General features: G+C 43.4%; 1 protein-coding gene and 1 long non-coding RNA gene across 2 annotated transcripts in view; one reads left to right on the plus strand and one right to left on the minus strand.

Annotated features, from left to right (window-relative positions):
* The window catches only part of LOC149337289 (transient receptor potential cation channel subfamily M member-like 2), a 350,682-nt gene that overhangs the window by 266,224 nt on the left and 63,775 nt on the right, over positions 1-20,683 (minus strand). The gene's annotated exons all lie outside the window — the stretch shown is intronic.
* On the plus strand, positions 6,946-18,119 carry LOC149337292 (uncharacterized). The gene is made up of 3 exons (XR_016284393.1): positions 6,946-7,592; positions 8,675-8,748; positions 17,984-18,119. It is a non-coding gene; the product is annotated as an uncharacterized LOC149337292 (long non-coding RNA).

Here is a 20,683-nt window from a genome sequence, read left to right on the forward strand (position 1 = left end):
GCGAACGATGTCTCTGGAAAAAGTGGCCTGAGAAAATGTAAACAATAAGATGCAGGTGAAGGATGGATACTGTGCATGCCGTTGGGCAAAAAAGAGAACAACAAAGTAGGAGGCCTTTGCAAAAGACTAAATCAAGAAGATCTGCCGAAAAGCGCGTGTAAGAATACGTACAAGACACCATGTTTAAAACCCTGTGTGACCTCGGCTGTATATCAGATACCGCTACCGTTTGGTGCGTCCTACATTGGACAAGCAGGAAGATTCATCAACGAGTGTCTCTTGGAGCACTGGAAGTCACTCAAGACCGGCACAGGCAGCAGCCTGCCCATTCGCAGTAAAAAATGCTCCTGCGTGCCATCCAAAGACTTTAAAAAGACATTACCGAAAGCGCACAGATGACATACATGCAGCTGACTTCAGTCAAAATCGTGGCGACACGTATGTCAGCAGTCCGTCCATCAACCTGTTATTAAAAGAGACTGCCTATCTGAAAAAGTGACACACGGCTGGGTGTCTTAGTGACAGGCAGACCCCCCCCCCCCCCCCTCATGTACACGCAAGGCTATCAGAGCCCGGTGGGCCTGGACGACTTCCAGCCGTCTCCGAGGACAAGGTGTCCATCATGGCACACCACTCAGGCCGTAATCTCGCCTTCAATTCTTATAAAGGCCGGACTAATGGTCGTCACGCAACCCACTTAGTCTGTCTCCGTTGCTGAGGCCATGGCTACTACACGATCCTTTGCCCGAGCCCGAAACTGAATACAGAGAAGCCCCTGGAGGCAGCTGACAACTTTCGCAAAGTGGTAGGCCGGACGAGTCAGCATACTGTAGCAGCTGACGTCCGCCCCTGCCTGTTAACGGAGTAGTGGGTGTAGTAGTAGTGGGTGGTGGGTAGTGGGTGGAGTAGTGGGTTATTAAGACCAAAGCTGACCTTGATAGCCTGTAACTGACGAATTGTTCATTCTAATTTGTTGAAAAAAAGTGATGGATGATACTCGCTATTATTTTCCCAGTGATGTGGATCAAGTGGTATCAGATTTTCCGGCGACCTCTTACCAATGTATTGATCTGAATACTAGGTCTGTGAAAAACAAAGTAGTCTGCCTGGAAGAATTTTTTGCTAGTTTTTCCTTTGAATTCTCTGCAATAATGTTAACCGAGAAGTGGAGCACAAGTGACTGTGATGTTTTCAGATTGAAGAATTATACGACATATTATGCAAACAGACATGTTCGCAGCGGTGGTGTTGCATTATTGCTTCAGGACGACGTTGAAGGCGAATTACTTGAAGCATACACTTTAATTACCCCAGATTATGAAATTATTTCAGTTTCTACACAAAGTTCCGTGTTCTTTGTGTGTTATCGCCCTCCTAACGGTAATATTGCATCATTTTTACAGTTCTATCACATGTTCCTGGCTTTTGTTGTTCAGTATCACAATAAGAAAAGCTTAATAGCTTGTGGCGACTTTAATATTGACATGGGTAATCCCAACCCATCTGCTAGAGAGTTTAATATAACTATTATGTCTAATGGCTTTGTTAACCTGATCAATACACCAACCAGAGTCCCAAGCGAAGTCCATTCCGTTCTAGATTAATTTTATTACTAACTCTATGCAGCTGAATGCTTTTTCAAGGTGCTTTATCTTGTTGTGTTAGTGATCATCTTCCTGCGTTTGCTTGCATTGAGAAGGCTAGTACAATAGGAAGTAAGTCCACATCAATCACATACCAAGCTATTACAGAACCATCATTGAAATCCTTTAGGGATGCGCTCATGAAAGTATATTGGAGGAAGATAGCTGAACTTCATGACGCAAATGTTGCCTATAATACGTTTGTCGATTGCTTTAAACCGATATATCACGACTGTTTTCCTCTTGTAAAAAATGTGAAAAGTCGCAGAATCCGCAAGCCATGGGTAACGCCAGAGCTTCGCAGAGAAATACAAATGAAAGACAAGCTGTATAGAAAATTTTTGAGCAGCCGGAAAGTTGAGGACCTTGCGGTATTTAAGAAATATAGGAATAAACTGACTACAAAACTGCAGTCTGCATGAATAGCCTATCACGTGTCACTTCTAGAGATTAAGAATGCTCGAAATGGTGTACTATGGTCGAGATTAAATACACTTCTGCAGCGGGACAGTTCACGCACTGCATTAACAAAATTAAATATTGATGGAAAGGAAGTTTCTGGCGTTGAACTGGCTAATGTATTCAATACTTTTTTAACGAGCTTGGCTACCCGTGCTATATCACGTGCTGCTGCATGTGACGCTTGCAAATATGTTCGAATTCAGAATGATGAAACAATTTTTCTGCACCCAGTCACGGTAGACGAAGTAGTGTCGGTGATAACAAATCTTAACAATAGCAGTAGCTGCGACATTGGTGATATCCAAATACGGCCAGTCAAGCATGTAGTTGATATAATTGCTCCCATACTTGCTCACATCTTTAACATCTGTTTAGAAACTGCAGTTTTTCCGGAAAAAATGCAATTAGCAAAAGTTGTTGTTCTTTACAAAAAAGGAGATCGCAACGCCGTCGCCAACTACCGACCAATCTCTGTTTTGCCAGTGTTTTCGAAAGCATTTGAGAAAATGCTCCATCTAAGAATGTAAAATTTCATCCATAAATTTAACTTGCTAACCCCATTTCAGTTTGGCTTCTGCAAAAGCAAATCAACTGAACTTGCATTACTCCAACAAAAGGAATATATATTAACGCAACTTAAAAACAAAGCTATTGTCATTGGTGTATTTGTGGACCTCTGAAAGGCTTTTGACTTGGTAAATCATAAAATCTTACTAAATAAATTACACTACTATGGTATCCGAGGAAAAGAGCTCTCACTGTTAACTTCTTATTAGTCGTTTAGACAGCAAATGGTGTTCATAAATGGTATGCGGTCTTAACGGAAGCCGCTCTTCTGCGGTGCCCCCAAAGGCAGTACGCTAGGGCCTGTACTCTTCAATATTTACCTAAACGATATTGTCAACATTAGCGATAATACAAAGTTTTTCATCTATGCCGACGATACGAGCGTATTTTTTTTTCAGGTGAAAATGTTCAAGAACTTATCAAACAATTGAATGCCACAATGAAAGCTCTCGAGGTCTGGTCTCCAGTTAACCTGATGCAAATAGACGAGAGTAAGACGAAAGCTGTCATATTTAGGCCGAAAAATAAAGTTATCCCACCACATGATAATATTATATTAAACTCGCGGGCTGTAGAAATTGTTGACCAGTTTAAATGCCTCGGGGTTATATTTTCTCCCAGTATGTCATGGGATTATCATGTCAATTATATCTTGAAAAAAATTGCTCTAATCACTGGTGTTATAGGCCGTCTAAAATACCTACTTCCCACAAAAACTAAGATGCTGGTATACAATTCAATATTAAACTCGCATTTAAACTATTATCAGCTAGTGTGGGGCACTACAACATTCACTAACCTTGAACGTATTCATTTCATGCAAAAAAGATATCTCCGAAATACATATACTTTACCGTTCCGACATCCAAGTGCAGGTTTCTTTTGTCATTCCAGAGTTACTAAAGCACATAATATTTATGAATATCGCCTCAGTGTTACTTTTAAACCAGAAATCAGAAAAAATGTAACAAATCCTAAAAATTCAGCAGAACTAAGGAAAAAAGTATCAGTCTATCCAACAAGACGTGGCGAAGAATGGACAGTGCCAACACCTCGGTTAAATCATGGTAGGGAATGCCTTCAGTACACTCTTCCATCTCTTCTAAATAGGTATATCTACATAAACCTCGATTTTTTTTCTTTTTCACGTCGTGAACTACATAATTTGTTTTTGAATAACATAGTTTAAGTTTCATTGTGTATACATATTGCTGTTTCGTGTATTCTGTGGTGCTTCCTTGATGTGTTTGTTTTTAAAATTGCATAAACTCTTTTGTTGCCTCCCTGTCAATAATTAGGATTGTAGACTCGTCAAGCTGCCCAAGGGCAGCTTTTTTCTACGATTCCTCCATCTGTAGTGTTAGATGGGAAATAAACTTTGAAACTGAAACTTATCCGCTTCCCCCCCTCCCCCCCGCTAACAGTCATGCAGGCCTCAGCCCATCAGCTCCGCTTCAAGTGGAGACGACGCAGGCCGGCACATTGGGCAGAGGCGACCAGCAACTATTATGATACATTCCAGCGGCTAAAAAGACACGGACGAAGGTAGACGAGACAGGACGAACGCCGGACTTCAACTGGTCATCTGGGCTTGCTGCTGCCGCCACATCTCTGACAGTGGACAGGAACCGCACGGCATCTTCTTTAGGCTCAACACAAAACTTTGGGCCTTGGCTCAGCACTGCTTCGACCTTTTCAGGCAAGGAACACTCACCGATGCAGGTCACTTTGTTAGCTGCGGATTTCTTCCGCACTTGTGCTTTCCTCAAGGCGCACAAATTTGCAAGACACACATTCCACAGCAAATCCGTAGTCCTTGCGGCTTCACGAGTAAGCGTCCGGAAAAGCGGTTCACCATTCTGGCCAGACATGTGCGAAGCGGTGAAGCTGCGCAGTTGGTTTTGCAGATGCCTGATCTGTCTCCACAGCTCGGAACGCAGAATCTTCATCATCCTTCTAGCATGCCGCGCAGATGGAAGGCACGGTGTGAAGAGCGAATTGACGCCAGGTAGAACGAGGTGGTGGTCAAGAGCAAACGTGAGTTCCCTTGCACGACAAGTGGTCACGGCTAGAAGATTGACGAGCGTCGAAGAAGGATTTACACACAAAAAACGAGGAATCACAGGGCCCATTGTACTAGAAAGTATGTCATTAAGCGTAGAAAGTTGGGCTACCCTGTTGAAAATTCCAGCAAAAGTCAAGTTGGAGAAAACGGTGGGCCGAATGGAAGTGTTGGTTTCCATGTTGGAGAAAACGGTGGGCTGATTGGAAGTGTTGGTTTCCACGCTGGGTGCTGTTGGAGCGAATGGGAGAGATGTTGGATGCACTAATGGCGACTTTGGGCCACCCTGGATTGAGTGGAAATTGTGGTGGCTGCACTGGCACTTCCAGTAAACAATATTGGGCTGAATGGAAACCACGCTGGACACTTCAGTGAACACGGTGGGACGGGATGGGCTTGGTGGTATCCATCGTGATTATCTCGGTGGGCCTGGCAGGCAACACTGGACTATGTGGAAACCACGGTGGGAGCCTATGGATGTGTACAGTCGCGAGCAAAAAATATTAGCACAGATCACTGGCGATCAGAATTCGTATATCTCACCACGCGGCGCTGCGGTAGGCAGAACTGCCTAACGGGCCGTTTCCATGTTTGCAGCCTACGGGGGGGGGGGGGGGGGGGGGGCAGGAAGTAAGCTTTATCAAGCGTGCACCGCCCGAGCGTTGAAGTGCCGACCCTACGTGACTGTGCTTGCGGAATTTATTTTGGCTCGGTTATCATGAGCACAGATGGCTTCTTTTTATTACTGTTTTTTTATGTCCGCGATGGTTTGTCAAAAGGAACTCGCGGGAACAATGTATGATAGCGCTGCTTTTAGTCAGCAGTTTTGCTGTCCGTGGCAGTCCGCTAATTTGCTGTCCGTGGCAGTCCGCAGTAATTTTACTGTCCGTGGCAGACCCCCTTAATACTGTAGAATGGGAACGGCCCGGCACTCCCGTTATCAGCCTCTCCGCCACCCGCAGTGCCAGGCGTTGTCATTCCGGCGCTCTGGTGTTCCGTCATGTGTGCTAATCTTTTTTACCCACGACTGTACCTACTTGTTTGGCATGGCACAAACCATGGATGTATTTGAATGGCCGATGCTGGGCAGCAGATGCTGCATGCATGTGCCTATATGGTTGACAAAATGAAACTCATCAATGCACTAACAATCTCAGTGGGTCAAATCCATCAAACGTACAGTCTTTGTCAAAAGTAACCAGGCTGCATGGTTGTATAGTGGAGCCCTTGTGTTATTCCTAAGGATCAAAACGTGTTGGAAGGTAATAAGACCCTCAGTCCTTACCTTTAGCTGCCATTCCAGCTTTAGGGAAGCTGTGAGGGATCCACTGTACGAGCTAGAAGCAAACCATGCAGCCTGGTTACTTTTGACAAAGACTGTACACTTGGCACTTTATGCTGTTAGAATAAAAACTGCAAGACAAATTTCTCTTTTTTACACGTGCATTTGTTGACTTGACAGTTTCAGAAAATTTTTTTAAAAAGTAACGACTTATATACTTGGGCTTAGATTATCATTAGCAAAATATTTGAGAAAAAGTTTAACTTCATTGTTCACAAAATAATAAATTGCAGGTTTGCAGAGCCCTGCATGCCTGAATCCGAACACTCAATTTCATTCAGAAAATTTTATTGAGCGTGCATTTCAAGACATATACTAATTCAATTAACAAATTGTTAACCACATAGCTGGCCACAGCTTCTTTGTAGAAGGGTTACGAATACAAATATATACACAGAATATTTCGACAAGGCTGCACTCTTATACATGCACCTCGGTACACAATTACCAGTACAACACTGTTTTTCAAAATAGAAATGCAGATATATATAAACTCAATATGAGGATATAAATTACACAGCATATTTCATACTAAGAATTGATTTGGTTTTCACGTTGGATGAGAGAACTCCACTATAAAAAATGCACACCTTCACTGTAGTCTCAAGAAAGCATATACCGTGGAGGTTGTTCTCTCGACGCGCGTTTCAACGCTGCCGCCTTTCACGTCGTGCTGCCGATCAAACAGCGTCACCATGTTTTTACGACAACCTACTCTCTACGACTGCTACGTTGGGTATTTTGTTAGCCTTGCTGATCTCCCATCAATATAAAAAAAAAAACTTCCCCATACAAACAGAAATCGGCATGTAATTTCGTGAATGAGCAAAGCAGCAAGCCATACTGCCGTGAGAACTCAGGCATTTTTCAACCGCAGCGCAAGCAACAGGTCGTTAATTCGCGCGTTTCTACCAGTGGTAATTGCTCGCAATCGCTGCAATTTCTGTGGATGCCGATACGGCTGAATACCCAATAAAAATACCAAAAATAAAATAAAAAGTAGGATACAAGCTTTTTCACAACGAAACCGAAACAAAAACTGGTTGTCACCGCCAGGTGGCTGCCGGTAGCTGTTTTTCTGTATAACCCTCATGGCGGTTCGGGTGCTGCGTCGCGTTCATCGCGCTTCGGCGCTTGCTACAATTCGCTACTTGGATTGTGAGCCGTCGTGAACTGTGTTGTGGTTTGCGTGTGTTTCTTCTTGCTCAAGGGTGCACAATCGCGCAGTGCTGTCGACGTAGCCTATTCGAGGCAAAGTGTCATTTTTCTGGTCTCTCTAACTTTTCAGTCTGTGCGCTTCTTTGTGTAGTCCAGGATGGGTGTCCAGGCACAAAGACGCGCGGGCAGTGTCGCGGTGGAAATGTTCCAAATAAGGCCCGGAATATTTTCTTCTGTGTGACTACGTGGTAGAGAGTGCCGGCTACGTAGCACTCGTGCTGAAATCTCACTGGTTGGTGTAGTGCCCGTGACACGAAGGCAAACAGCGTTCTGCACGACTACGCAATCATCTGAAAAGGTAAGCAGTACTCGTGCATTATCCGAAGCATATAATGCTGGAACGGTGACCTGTCGTACTGCTGCAGTATTCGTGTTCAATGCTATAAAAAGCGTTTAAGGCGCTTTTGTTGTCGCCGCGGTGAGTTGCTCTGCCAAGAATTGTCGCTGTCGGTACTTGTTTTGGCGAAGGGGATGCGACCGTGCGTGCGCTAGCTTTGCATGATTTTGGTATGCGCATGTTTGCGCGTTTTGTTTCTTGTTGAGCACAGATTTGTCCTCGTATATGCCTCGTTCTACGCGTTTCTGCCCATGCTTGTTCACACCACCGCGCACGTTTCAAGGACCGGCACTTTGGCTGTGCGTAAAATGTATGATTGTCTTTCAAGATAGCGTTAGCACTTTGAGGGGGATTGAAACACTTTTTATTCGCCGCGGTTTTTGCTTGGCCCTAGACTGTTGAACCTTAGGTCGTGGGGTCGATCCTGATGGCAGTAGCCGCATTTCGATTTAGGTGAAAAGAAAAAAAGAATGCCCCTGTGCTGTGCGATGTCAGCTCACGTTAAGAAATTCTAGGTGGTCTAAATTAATCCGGAACCCTCCAATACGATCAGTGCCCATTTTCCGCATCTGAATTCAAACCCCACTATAAAGAAAGCACTGTCTCAGGTTGCAGTTACCAACGAAAGTTAATTTCCGGCCGTCAGGATCTAATTTTTAAATGAGTATGTGAAGATTTTTTTTTTATGATACCGATAGCGTTTCTGGCTACCCAGAGTATAGGATCTTGCATTTTGATCACTCTGCTGTTTGAAAATTGGTTTCTGAGGAAAACAAGTGACGCAATAATTGTCTCAGTTATTATGATGTTTATCTACGCTTTCGAACGCAGATTTGTTTTGCTCATAGCAAGATTCCTTTACTAGTGCTAGGGGAACTGATGCATTTTAAACAGGGTAGTTTTCCTTTGTATTGAGGCGTATACTTGGGCAAGTATATTTTTCCTGATCTTTTTACATTCATGTGATATTCACTGTTGGACCGAGTTCGCATGCTTGTTTTTGTACTTCTGTCATAGTGATAATGGGAAATTGGTATCCGCAGGTGGCGCATCTGTCTTCCAGTCCGAGTCAATGGCATGGATTTTGTGGCCACCAGATGAAGTCAAAAGCTGTGTTGTAAGTTGTTACTGCATTGTGCTTTGTTCTTGTGGTTGCCATGAAATGTTCTCTTACTTTCATTGCTCTTTTCCTTAATGCTACTGCTTGGAGCAGTTTGGATAGCTCTGGCCTGATATGTTTACATGTTTATATGAGTAATATTAGTTGGCTGTCAGAATGGGCCGGTTGCAGGCCATTTGAAGTTTTACATTCAATATTGCTCGTCTTTTAACCGTTGCATTCTATGCATGAAGTGCGAAATGTCTGCATGTTTTTGGCTGCATTATGTGATACTATTTGACTACGAATATTAACATTGTGATGCATGTGTGTTAACTTAAATATGTGTTTTTATGCCACTCATCGCAGGTCACAGATGTAAAAGAAAAAGTGCACACATGAGAACTGGTTTCATTACTGCTGCCTTGTTTTTGCTAAGCATGGAGAGCTGAGCTAATTGGTTCTGGGTAGAATTATGAGACATCATTCCAGTGTACAAAAACACATGAACGAAGAGAGTAGACTCCATAGACCCCATACTTCAGCTGAGGTTGATTTCACAACATGAGCTTTTTACATGCAAAGTGGTACTAGTGACCCCTGTGGCTGAAAAGTGTTTCCTCGACCAGGTAACAATTATTCAATGTTGCAAAAACAAAAACATAGGCGTAAGGTTAGCTTGTCACTAAAGTTGAATGCATTGGCGTGACTAAACATTGCCTACCTGGCTGACCCAACACACATTTGCGTTGAGATAATCTATTTCTTTTTCTGCCTGCCTGCTCCAGTCGCCTTACTTCGGCATTGACGCTGTCACGACTCTGTGACAGCATCAATGCGCAAGTAAGGAGACTGGAGCAGGCAGTTTTCACAGGAGAAATTGTAGCCTTAGTGGTAGAAAGCCAGGTTCGAGAGATGAAGTGTGCTGGGCAGCGCAAGCCGGAAGACAACGCACGTTCGCAACAGTGACCTGTCATTGTGCCGTATTGCCATCAGGTGTCACACCGCCTCAAGAAGGCCAGTGACAAACACGATGTACATGTTGTATTTTCAGCTTGGGAAAGCTGGGATGCATGTGCCACCTGATAAATGACGTTACGAAAAAGCCTGCCTACAAAACTAAGCACACCAAACCCCTCGTTAAACATGAGGTTGACATGGTGTACAGCATCCTCCTTGCCTGTGGCAAACATTACATTAGACAGACGAGGCTTGCATCAATGAACGCTTGCTTGAACATTGCAGGACAGCTGATTCATTAAGTGGCAGAGGTCATTTAGCTGAGCACATTCGCCTTTGCTCGCACAAGCGAGCATGCAAGGCGTTTTTGAAAGAAACACATGCCTTGAAAGGGCTGGGAAATTTTTTAAGCCTTTTGTATCTCTGTTGAAAAAGAAAATTACGTCAGCAGCCCTTCTGCAGCGCTCCAGAAAAAGAAATAGATTATCTGGAGGCAAATATGTTTGTTGGGTCAGCCAGGTAGGTGATGCATAGGCGTGCCAATGTGTTTAATGTGAGTGGCAAGATACCTTTACCCCTGTTTTTTTGTGTTTAGGTTTTTGCCGTCCTGAATAATTGTTATCTGGTGGCGGAAATACTTTTCAGCCCCAGGGATCACTAGTACCCCTTTGCACATAAAAAGCCTGTGTTGTGGAATAAACCTCAGTTTAAATATGGTGTCCATGGAGTCTACTCTCTTCATCCGTGTGATTTTGTGTGCCGGAATGATGTCTCGTAATTCTCCCTTGTTTTCAGTGAATAAGGAGGGCTTCTGGTGTCTCTTTTTTTGTATGTGATGGTTATAACAAAGTGGCTACCCATAAACTGTAATTTTGGGCTTAATTGAAGGATCCTTGGGAATTTGTTTGACAGCATATTCCATGGGCACTTTCTTGAGAAAAATCAGTTATTTGTTTCCCATTTCACTGCATTAACCATTGCTTCTCATCATGTCTCGAAAGTCATTGATAAGCACAAGCTTTCGAGTACCTGAGGGCTGTGTGAGAAGCCTTCTGACATACTTTAAACTACTGAGGATATCTGAAGACAGATTTTACCAATAATTGTTAGCCAATCCAAACCTCTTGGTTCTATCCCTGACAACCTGAAGCTGACCTGTCAATAATTAAGGCTGGAAACCGTTCTGATCCCCAAACTGTTCTCCTATTTTATTGATGTGCATTTTGCATGAACTGTTAGAGCACGAAATGAGTCCGCATATTACTTGCCACCATAATTCAAACTAATATTTCTATACCAGTCATCACGGCTCCCATTTTCTTTACTAATGTGCAATCCAACTTTTTGAATTCACAACAGATTTTCACCCAAATTTAGATTCTTTATTTTAGGCAAGTGTCATCGACTTGAATTTCTCCAAAGCTTTTCATGTTTGTCATTATAACCTTTTAGCTACACTCTCATGCTTGAGCCTTCATTCTTTGATATTAGTGTAGATTCATTGCTTCCTGTTCTACGGCTGGCCTTAAAAAACTATTGTACTTCTTCTCTTATGAAGCCCAGCATATCAATATGCAAAATCATAAGGCGTCCCTCATCCTGAGTCACTTTGGGATGTTAAACCCCCATAAACCAAACCAAGCACATTACTAAAGTACATTAATATTAGCCATTCAATAACAGTCTTTGTCTTTATGTCCCAACCTTGTCTTTATGACTGCATTATTCTGAAGGATGCCCCAACTATTTCAGCTACTCTGACTGTATTGACTTTTGCAAGACGGATGAATGGTCTTGTTTGTAATTCATCGTGTCAAAACAGCGCAAAGAAGAGAAAGATGAGGAAGGAATGCGACGGTGCGAGTGCTGACTTTCAAGAAGGTTTATTGGAAAGCACATCAAAATATATACACTGTGGCCTAAAAAAAGAATGAAGAAAGGGCGCCTTGTAACATTCACTTTGGATCTGTCAAAAACAAAACGAAAGTTGAATATGAAGCATTTAAGAGCATGAACTCTTTCTTAGGGAGCGATAAAGAAGGTGTGTTAACACATTGATTGCGTTTTTTCTACAATTTCAGTGGCCTCGATCATCTCATGCACAAACTTTTCTGTCTGTCTAGCACAATGCAGCACAAGAAATTACGCCTCACAGCATAAAGGATGTGGCAAACGATCGCAGTCGCGACAAGGAAACATCAGATTCCCCCTGCTAGCTTTGTTCACATCGTAACGGTGGTCTTTTGACCTCTCATTGGCACCTCTGCTAGTTTCTTGCTGAAGTTGATACATTAGCCAGATGGTTCAACTTTAGATTATTACATAGTTTCTTGGCTCTGGACATTGCTATTAACAAATCAGCTGTTGTGTGACACTTGAACTCAGAATTAACTGCCTCTGTTGCCTTGGACAGAAAGACGCCTTTAGACATGACCACAAAACCACCTTCTTTATCAGCAGTTGAATGCGATAGGGCCCACCGTCTTAAACCCGTTACAGTTCAGCCTGCGGGCAAGTTCCTGGCATGGTTCAAACCACGACACCCCATCAACCAACGCCCCCTGAAACACACCTGTCACGCTCAGGTCCAGGCACAGGAAGGCAAGACGTCAAAGTATGGCAAACAGCTCCAGAATAGTCCTCTTCGAAGGAACAATGGCAAATTTTGGCCCGTATATGCTTCAAGCAGCAGACGAGGCAGCAACTCAGTGTCAACATTGTGCACCTTGTTTTCAGACACTCGTGCCTTGGCTTCTCTGCTCCGGGCTAGTGAGCGCAAAGTGGCTGCAAAGTGGCATTCCAGATGGCTTTCACCTGGTCAACGGTGCGTGACACCGTCAACCAGCCACTCCCTGGCTTGTTTTCAGGCGTGCCATGGTTTGACGAGTTGCCTTTTCCACGCACAGACCTGAGTGTGACAGGTGTGTTTCGGGATGTTTTGATGCAGTGTCACGGTTTGAACCCTCTTTAGGAACTTTCCCACAGGCCGAACTGTGTCGTATTTAAGAGGGTGGGCCCTCTTGCTTTCAACTGCTGATAAACGGTGGTTTTGTGGTCGTATCGAAAGGCGCCTTTCAGTCCAAGGCCACAGATGCAGTGTATTGTGAATTTGAGTGCCACTTACTATCTGATTTGTTAAAAGCAAAGTCCAGTGCCAAGAAACATTAACAATCTAGAGTTTAACCATCAGGCTAATGCCATCAACTTCAGTAAGAAAAATTGTCCAGCTATCTTCTTTACCGCAAAGACCCATAAAGGTGACTGCTCCTTGAGGGTTGTAGTTTAAGAGAATGGAACCTGTCAGAAACAAATCGCCTTCTCTTTGCGACATAAAATTAAGTTGCTGAGCATTGATGACTCCTCTCGTGTAAGATCTGCAGAGAAAGTAACGCAGTTTCTACACAATAACTCTCGCACCAATTTCATGGGGTGCTATGTTGACATCAAGGATTTATATTACGCCATCCCTCAATCAGGATCAATAATGTGTTGAAGAATTCATTAACCTAAATGGAGCAGTGGCATTCCAAACGTCTCAGGCGTTTTGGTGAATAATTTTGTCGCACTTTTAAGCTCATACCTTCAGTCCACCTATATTACATTTCAGAACAGCTTGTTTTTGCAAAAAAACTATTAGCGCCGCTGTTACGTGGCTTATTGCAGGATCTCCAATCCTGACGAAGCATTGTCTAAGGTGAGAGAGGAGTTCAGTCAAAGCCTCAGTCCACTTTGAATCACCACTGAAATTATAGAGGATAATATGTCATCACATTTATTGGATCTCAATCTTGGGTACTTACACTTGTTGGGCTTACGAGCCAAGGGAAAACAAGCTACTTTTACCATTTTCTTCGGTTCAGTCTAAGCTGATCAAGAGGTGTCACTAACCTTTGCTTCAAAAATTCCTTAATGAAATCCTGTTTGATTGCCATGACATCCAGTTTTGCCCAGCTCATATGCCGTTTGTCCTTTACTGGATATTCAGAACCTTTGTCAGTGCCTTTAGCCGATTGCTTTAAGCAGAAGTTGAAACATTCCTTTTGTGCCCCCGTCGAGACTGTAACTCCCAAAAGGAAGTTTGTACGTACCTTTCCCTACATCCACAATTGGCCGCACCGGTTAAATAGGCAGTCGAGTTGGCGTCGATATTGTTTTTCTAACCCTATGAAGTTTCAGTACCTGTAGTCAACCGAGATTATCCATCAGAGTCTCTTCGTGCACTGCACAGAAGACATAGTGTGTTCGAACGCCTTGAAATGCGGCTATGTTTACATTGGGAAAACAGGCAAGTGTGTCACTGAGAGGTTTAAAAGACCACCACGACGATGTGAACAAAGCTTGCGGGAGAACTTTGATGATTCACTGTCGCAATTGCAATTGTTTCCCAGATCCTAAACGCTGTGAACCGGAATTCATGTTCTGCATTTTGCCTGACAGACACAGAAAAGTTTGTGCGTGAGATAATCGAGGCCACTGAAATTTAAAAAAAAACCGCAATCACTGTGTTAGCACACCTTCTTTATCGCTTCCTAAGGAAGAGTTCATGCTCTTAAATGCTTCTTTGTCAGTTTTTGTTTTGTTTTACACTCATGCAATGTGGTTGACACAAGGTGCCCTTTGTTCATTGTTTCTTTAGGCCACAGTGTATATATTTTGACGTGGTTTCCAATACACATTGGCGATAGTCAGCACTCATGCCATCATATTTATTCCTTCGTTGTCCTTGTCTTGTCTGCATTGTTTTGTCACAACGTATTGACCTCCTTTCCCACCTCTAGGGTTAATGGTATGGAGAAACCTTAACCAGATGCAGCCCCACATACTTGGAGCATGTCACGATACATGCTGCTGGCACCACAAGGGCACTCGGGTTTATCAGGAGATGTCATGATCTGTGTGCTCTTGCCATGCTGCGCAGTTTATGCATAAAAATTTTATTGATTCCAAACTGAAGTATTCCCTAGCTCTTTCAATTTTGCACCAAACTGTTTGATGCTACGCCACCAACTCCCTTTAATCCAACAGCGACACTTGGTACAGCATATGTGTAATCAGTCATCTCATTTGACCACCAGACATCACTGCATAAAAGGGGAAATCGCTCGTTTAGGTGTGTTCCATATACTCTACAATACTTTTCCACAACTTAATGTTAAATGTTGCTGCCCCGCTTGAGACCAGGATGCCATCACAACTAAATCAAGAAATTTTTCCTGTTCCCATTGAAGAATAAATCAAATCAAAGTTTATTTCCCATCTAGCACTACTGATGGAGGAATCGTAGAAAAAAGCTGCCCTTGGGCAGCTTGACGAGTCTACAATCCTAATTATTGACAGGGAGGCAACACAAGAGTTTATACAATTTTAAAAAACAAGCACATCAAGGAAGCACTGGAGAATACACGAAGCAGCAATATGTATACATAATGAAACTTAAACAATGTTATGCAAAAACAAATTATGTAGTTCATGACGTGAAAAAGAAAACAAATCCAGGTCAATGTGGATATACCTATTTAGAAGAGATGGAAGTGTGTACTGAAGGCATTCCCTACCAAGATTTAGTCGAGGTGTTGGCACTGTCCATTCTTCGCCACGTCTTGTTGGATAGACTGATTCTTTTTTCCTTAGTTCTGCAAAATTTTTAAGATTTGTTACATTCTTCTTGATTTCTGTTTTAAAAGTAACACTGAGGTGATATTTATAAAGATTATGTGCTTTAATAACTCTGGAATGACAAAAGAAAGCTGCACTGGGATGTCGGAACGGTAAATTATATGCATTTCGGAGATATCTTTTTTGCATTAAATGAATACGTTCAAGGTTAGTGAATGTTGTAGTGCCCCACACCAACTGGCAATAGTTTAAATGCGAGTTGAATATTGAATTGTATACCAGCATCTTAGTTTTTGTGGGAAGTATGTATTTTAGACGGCCTATAACACCAGCGATTTGAGCTATTCTTTTCAAGATATAATTGACATGATAATCCCATGACATACTGGCAGAAAATATGACCCCAAGGCATTTAAACTGCTCAACAATTTCTACAGCCCGCGAGTTTAATATAATATTATCGTGCAGTGGGATAACTTTATTTTTCGGCCTAAATATGACAGCTTTGGTCTTACTCTCATTTATTTGCATCAGGTTAACTGCAGACCAGACCTCAAGAGCTTTCATTGTGGCATTACATTGTTTGATAAGTTCATGAACATTTTCACCCGAAAAAAATACGCTCGTATCGTCTGCATAGATGAAAAACTTTGTATTATCGCTAATGTTGACAATATCGTTTAGGTAAATATTGAAGAGTAGAGGCCCTAGCGTACTGCCTTGGGGGACACCGTAGAAGAGCGGCTTCGGTTCAGACTGTATACCATTTATGTACACCACTTGCTGTCTAAACGACAAATAAGAACTTAACAATGAGAGCGCTTTTCCTCGGATACCATAGTAGTGTAATTTATTTAGTAAGATTTTATGATTTACCAGGTCAGAAGCCTTTGAGAAGTCCACAAATACACCAATGACAATAGATTTGTTTTCAAGTTGCTTTATTATATATTCCTTTTGTTGGAGTAATGCAAGTTCAGTAGATTTGCTTTTGCAGAAGCCAAACTGAAATGGTGATAGCAAGTTAAATTTATGGATGAAATTTGACATTCTTAGATGCAGCATTTTCTCAAATGCTTTCGAAAACACTGGCAAAATAGAGATTGGTCTGTAGTTGGCGAGGGCGTTGCGATCTCCTTTTTTGTAAAGAACAACAACTTTTGCTAATTGCATTTTTTCCGTAAAAACTGCAGTTTCTAAACAGATGTTAAAGATGTGAGCAAGTATGGGAGCAATTATGTCAACTACATGCTTGACTGGCCGTATTTGGATATCATCAATGTCACAGCTACTGCTATTGTTAAGATTTGTTATCACCGACACTACTTCGTCTACCGTGACTGGGTGCAGAAAAATTGTTTCATCATTCTGAATTCGAACATATTTGCAAGCGTCAGATCCGGCAGCACGTGTTATAGCACGGGTAGCCAAGCTCGTTAAAAAAGTATTGAATACATTAGCCAGTTCGACGCCAGAAACTTCCTTTCCATCAATATTTAATTTTGTTAATGCAGTGCGTGAACTGTCCCGCTGCAGAAGTGTATTTAATCTCGACCATAGTACACCATTTCGAGCATTCTTAACATCTAGAAGTGACACGTGATAGACTGTTCGTGCAGACCGCAGTTTTTTAGTCAATTTGTTCCTATATTTCTTAAATACCGCAAGGTCCTCAACCTTCCGGCTGCTCAAAAATTTTCTGTACAGCTTGTCTTTCATTTGTATTTCTCCGCGAAGCTCTGGCGTTACCCATGGCTTGCGGATTCTGCGACTTTTCGCACGTGTTACAAGAGGAAAGCAGTCGTGATATATCTGTTTAAAGCAATCGACAAACGTATTATAGGCAACATTTGCATCATGAAGTTCAGCTATCTTACTCCAATATACTTTCATGAGCGCATCCCTAAAGGATTTCAATGATGATTCTGTAATAGCTTGGTATGTGATTGATGTGGACTTACTTCCTATTGTACTAGCGTTCTCAATGCAAGCAAACACAGGAAGATGGTCACTAACACAACAAGATAAAACACCAGAAAAAGCATTCAGCTGCATAGAGTTAGTAATAATTAAATCGAGAACAGAATGGCCTTCGCTTGTGACTCTACCTCACCTCATTTTCATTGCATGTGGTCCCTCAAAATTATGGAAATAAGTGATATCGCTTGGAGCATTGACACTGGTTTGTTTTACCTTTTCTTTGCTGCTGTTTTTATTTTTTGCAACTGATGTATCAATGGATTGTATGCCTCTTTTCGTAGTGTATCGTCTGCGACATCTCAGCTGTGCTACTGCAGTCACCCTTCTGATGTTACCTTTATATTGTCCCTCTTATTAATACCCCACTAAAAGCCTTCAGAGGACAAAAAACGATGGCTTTTTTTTTTTGCTCATTATGGCACACGTCAGGCTTATGTTTAGGGATATAGGAGAGGCCTTTGTCTTGCAGTGGTGCTAGTTATGCTGCTGATGATGGTACTTAATGACGAGCATATGATATATTGAATAAGAACCTCAAATTATTTTTATTTTTGAGTGCGAATAGCTTCAGTGGTTCTTGATTTAGGCTCACTTTATTCCTGTGGCCACAATACGGAGTTTACTTTTTTAGCACTCTAATACTGGCAAGAATAAAAACTTGTGGATCCTAATTCTTTCATTTCAATCTTTTCTGCAGAGTGCATCGCCCAGTTTTCCCAAGCCCTCATGCACCGGTGGTATGTTGGGGAGGAGGGATAACCACAAACTTGACAGGACTGAAGATCGAGAAGAGGACAGGACGAGCGGTGGTACATCAACAAGGCTGTTTCATGGGGCCAAGCTGCATTGACAAGTGGCTAAAGAAGAGCAAGAGGAGCATGAACACAAAATAAAACTGGCTGTAGGAGCTTCATCTATTTTGAAATTTGCTGTCTCATTGCGACAGACATAACATTGCTGCATGGCCCCTGCCCCAACATCTCCCAGTCATTCCAACATGCCCAGTCATTCCAACATGCCCAGTCATTCCAACATGCCCAGTCATTCCAACATGCCCAGTCATTCCAACCTGCCCAGACATTCCAACATGCCCAGTCATTCCAACATGCCCAGTCATTCCAACATGCCCAGTTATTCCAACGCATTTTCCATTACCATAATCCACCAAGGTTTCCAGTGTTGGTTTCCAATATTTACATCATTGCCTTTTTTTCCAATAGGGTAGTTGGTTGGTAGTACTATTATGATACATTCCAGCGGCTAAAAAGACACGGACGAAGGTAGACGAGACAGGACGAACGTCCTGTCTCGTCCTGACGTTCGTCCTGTCTCGTCTACCTTCGTCCGTGTCTTTTTAGCCGCTGGAATGTATCATAATAGTACTACCAACCAACTAGCCCAACTTTCTACGCTTAACGACCAGCAACCACAATCCGTGGTAACAACGCCGGGGCAGCCGAAACGGGAAACCAATGCTGAAACGAAGGCTTTGGCAACAGTTCCGCAGTAATGTCCGGAATGGGCACAGCATCGGGCCGACGAGTGAAGCGGTTGTTCATGCTTAGAATGTAACGGCAGCCATGAGAGTACAATTGTCAGGCATTCCAGTGGCTAAAAAAGACACGGACGAAGGAAGACGAGACAGAACGAACGCCGGACTTCAACTGAGGTTTATTCCACACACAGGTATATAAACAAAGGGGGCGGAATGAGCAATAATTCGTTACCAGATAAAAAAAAACCATTATCGAACAAATGCACAAGGCACCAGTGCCATGCCACTCATATTTGCTACATCGGCGTACCTTCTGTTATTCGCGTACCTGGCTGAACCAACCGTTTGGTTCACACATTTGGCAAACGTGTGAGAGCCATGAGAGGGAGGCAGCAGTTCAACCAAGTCAAGATGAACGTGGTCAAAACTACAAGCAGGGGGTAGGAAAGACTGGGGTGGAGTCTGTGTATGGCGGGCCACTTTGGCGGACTGGTAAGCAAGGCACGAGCGAGACCACTGGCGAACGTCGGTGCTAATGTTCGACCAGACATACCGCTGGGTAACGAGGCGCTGTATGGCTCTGATGCTGAGGTGGCAGATGTCGTGAGGTGAATGAAAAAAGGCACGACGAAAGGCCTCCAGGATGAATGTCCGTGGTAAAGGCGGTGACATGTTGCATCGGAGCAATCCTGGCACAAACGAATGATGGACGAGCTGCAGACGGACGGCACGAGGGTGATCACGCAGGGCTTGAAACTAAGGGTCTTCTAGCTGCGTCCGGGCCAGACATTCCCAGTCCACAGCAGATGCAGATACGCCGATGGAGGTAATGGCGGAAAGTGCGTAAGCTGCATCATTGTAGATGCATTTTATGTGCCGGATATCTGTTGTGAACTCCGACATGCAAGCGAGTTGACACGGATCGCGGGCGACGTACTTGGAAGAGTTCGTACGGAACACATACACCAAAGGCTTATGATCTGTTATAGCGTAAAACGGCAGGCCCTCCAAGAAGGGGCGGTAAGGCTGGATAGTTGAGTAGATGGCAAGCAGGTCACGGCGAAATACGTTGCAGAGAGTCCGGGCAGGTTGGAGCTTCCAAGATAAGAAACCCAGTGGGTGCCACTCGCAGTCGATTTTCTGCTGGAGAAAAGCGCCAATGGCCACGCTGGAAGCATCCACCACGATACAAGTGGACGCCGAGGTCCTAGGATGGATGAAAACGATCGAATCGGCGAGGGCTTGTTTTCCAGCCGTGAAAATGGCCTGAGCTTCGGGAGACCAGGAAATGGTGGAGGTATAAGATTTGGTTTCGCGGAGAAGGTCGGTCATAGGGGAAGAAGCTCGGCGCAGTGCGGGATAAAACGCCGAGAAAAATTTACTAGGCCCAGGAACTCACGGAGCTTGCTTTGGGTAGTGGGTATTGGGAAGCCTTTAACAACTTTGACGTGAGAAGGCGATGGACGAATTCCCTGCGCCGAAATGTGGCGGCCCAGGAACTCGAGCTCGGAAGAGCCGAAGAAACATTTCTGGGCGTTGACAACCAAGCCAAATTTTTGGAGGCATTGAACGAGACCCCGGAGGTGGCGCTCGTGATCTTGGGGCGTACGACTCATGACAAGGTTGTCATCGATGTAGGCAAATATAGCCGGGAGTCCACGCGTCACTTCAGCAATGAAGTTTTGGAAAGTTTGAGCTGCGTTGCGTAGTCCAACGGGCATGCGCCAACCACCAGCTAGTCCGCCTTCACTTGTTTCACGTACTCAAACAGGCTAAAAGGTGTAGTGATGGTAGTCTTCGTGATATTGGCCGATTCAACGGGGATTTGATGGTACGCTTTGACAAGGTCTACTTTAGTAAAGATCTTGCATCCCTCCAGGTGTCAAATGAGGTCTCTCATGT

Source organism: Amblyomma mixtum, chromosome 7, assembly GCF_055824585.1.
Source record: "Amblyomma mixtum isolate Tamu chromosome 7, ASM5582458v1, whole genome shotgun sequence".
In the NCBI taxonomy this organism is placed as follows: domain Eukaryota; kingdom Metazoa; phylum Arthropoda; class Arachnida; order Ixodida; family Ixodidae; genus Amblyomma; species Amblyomma mixtum.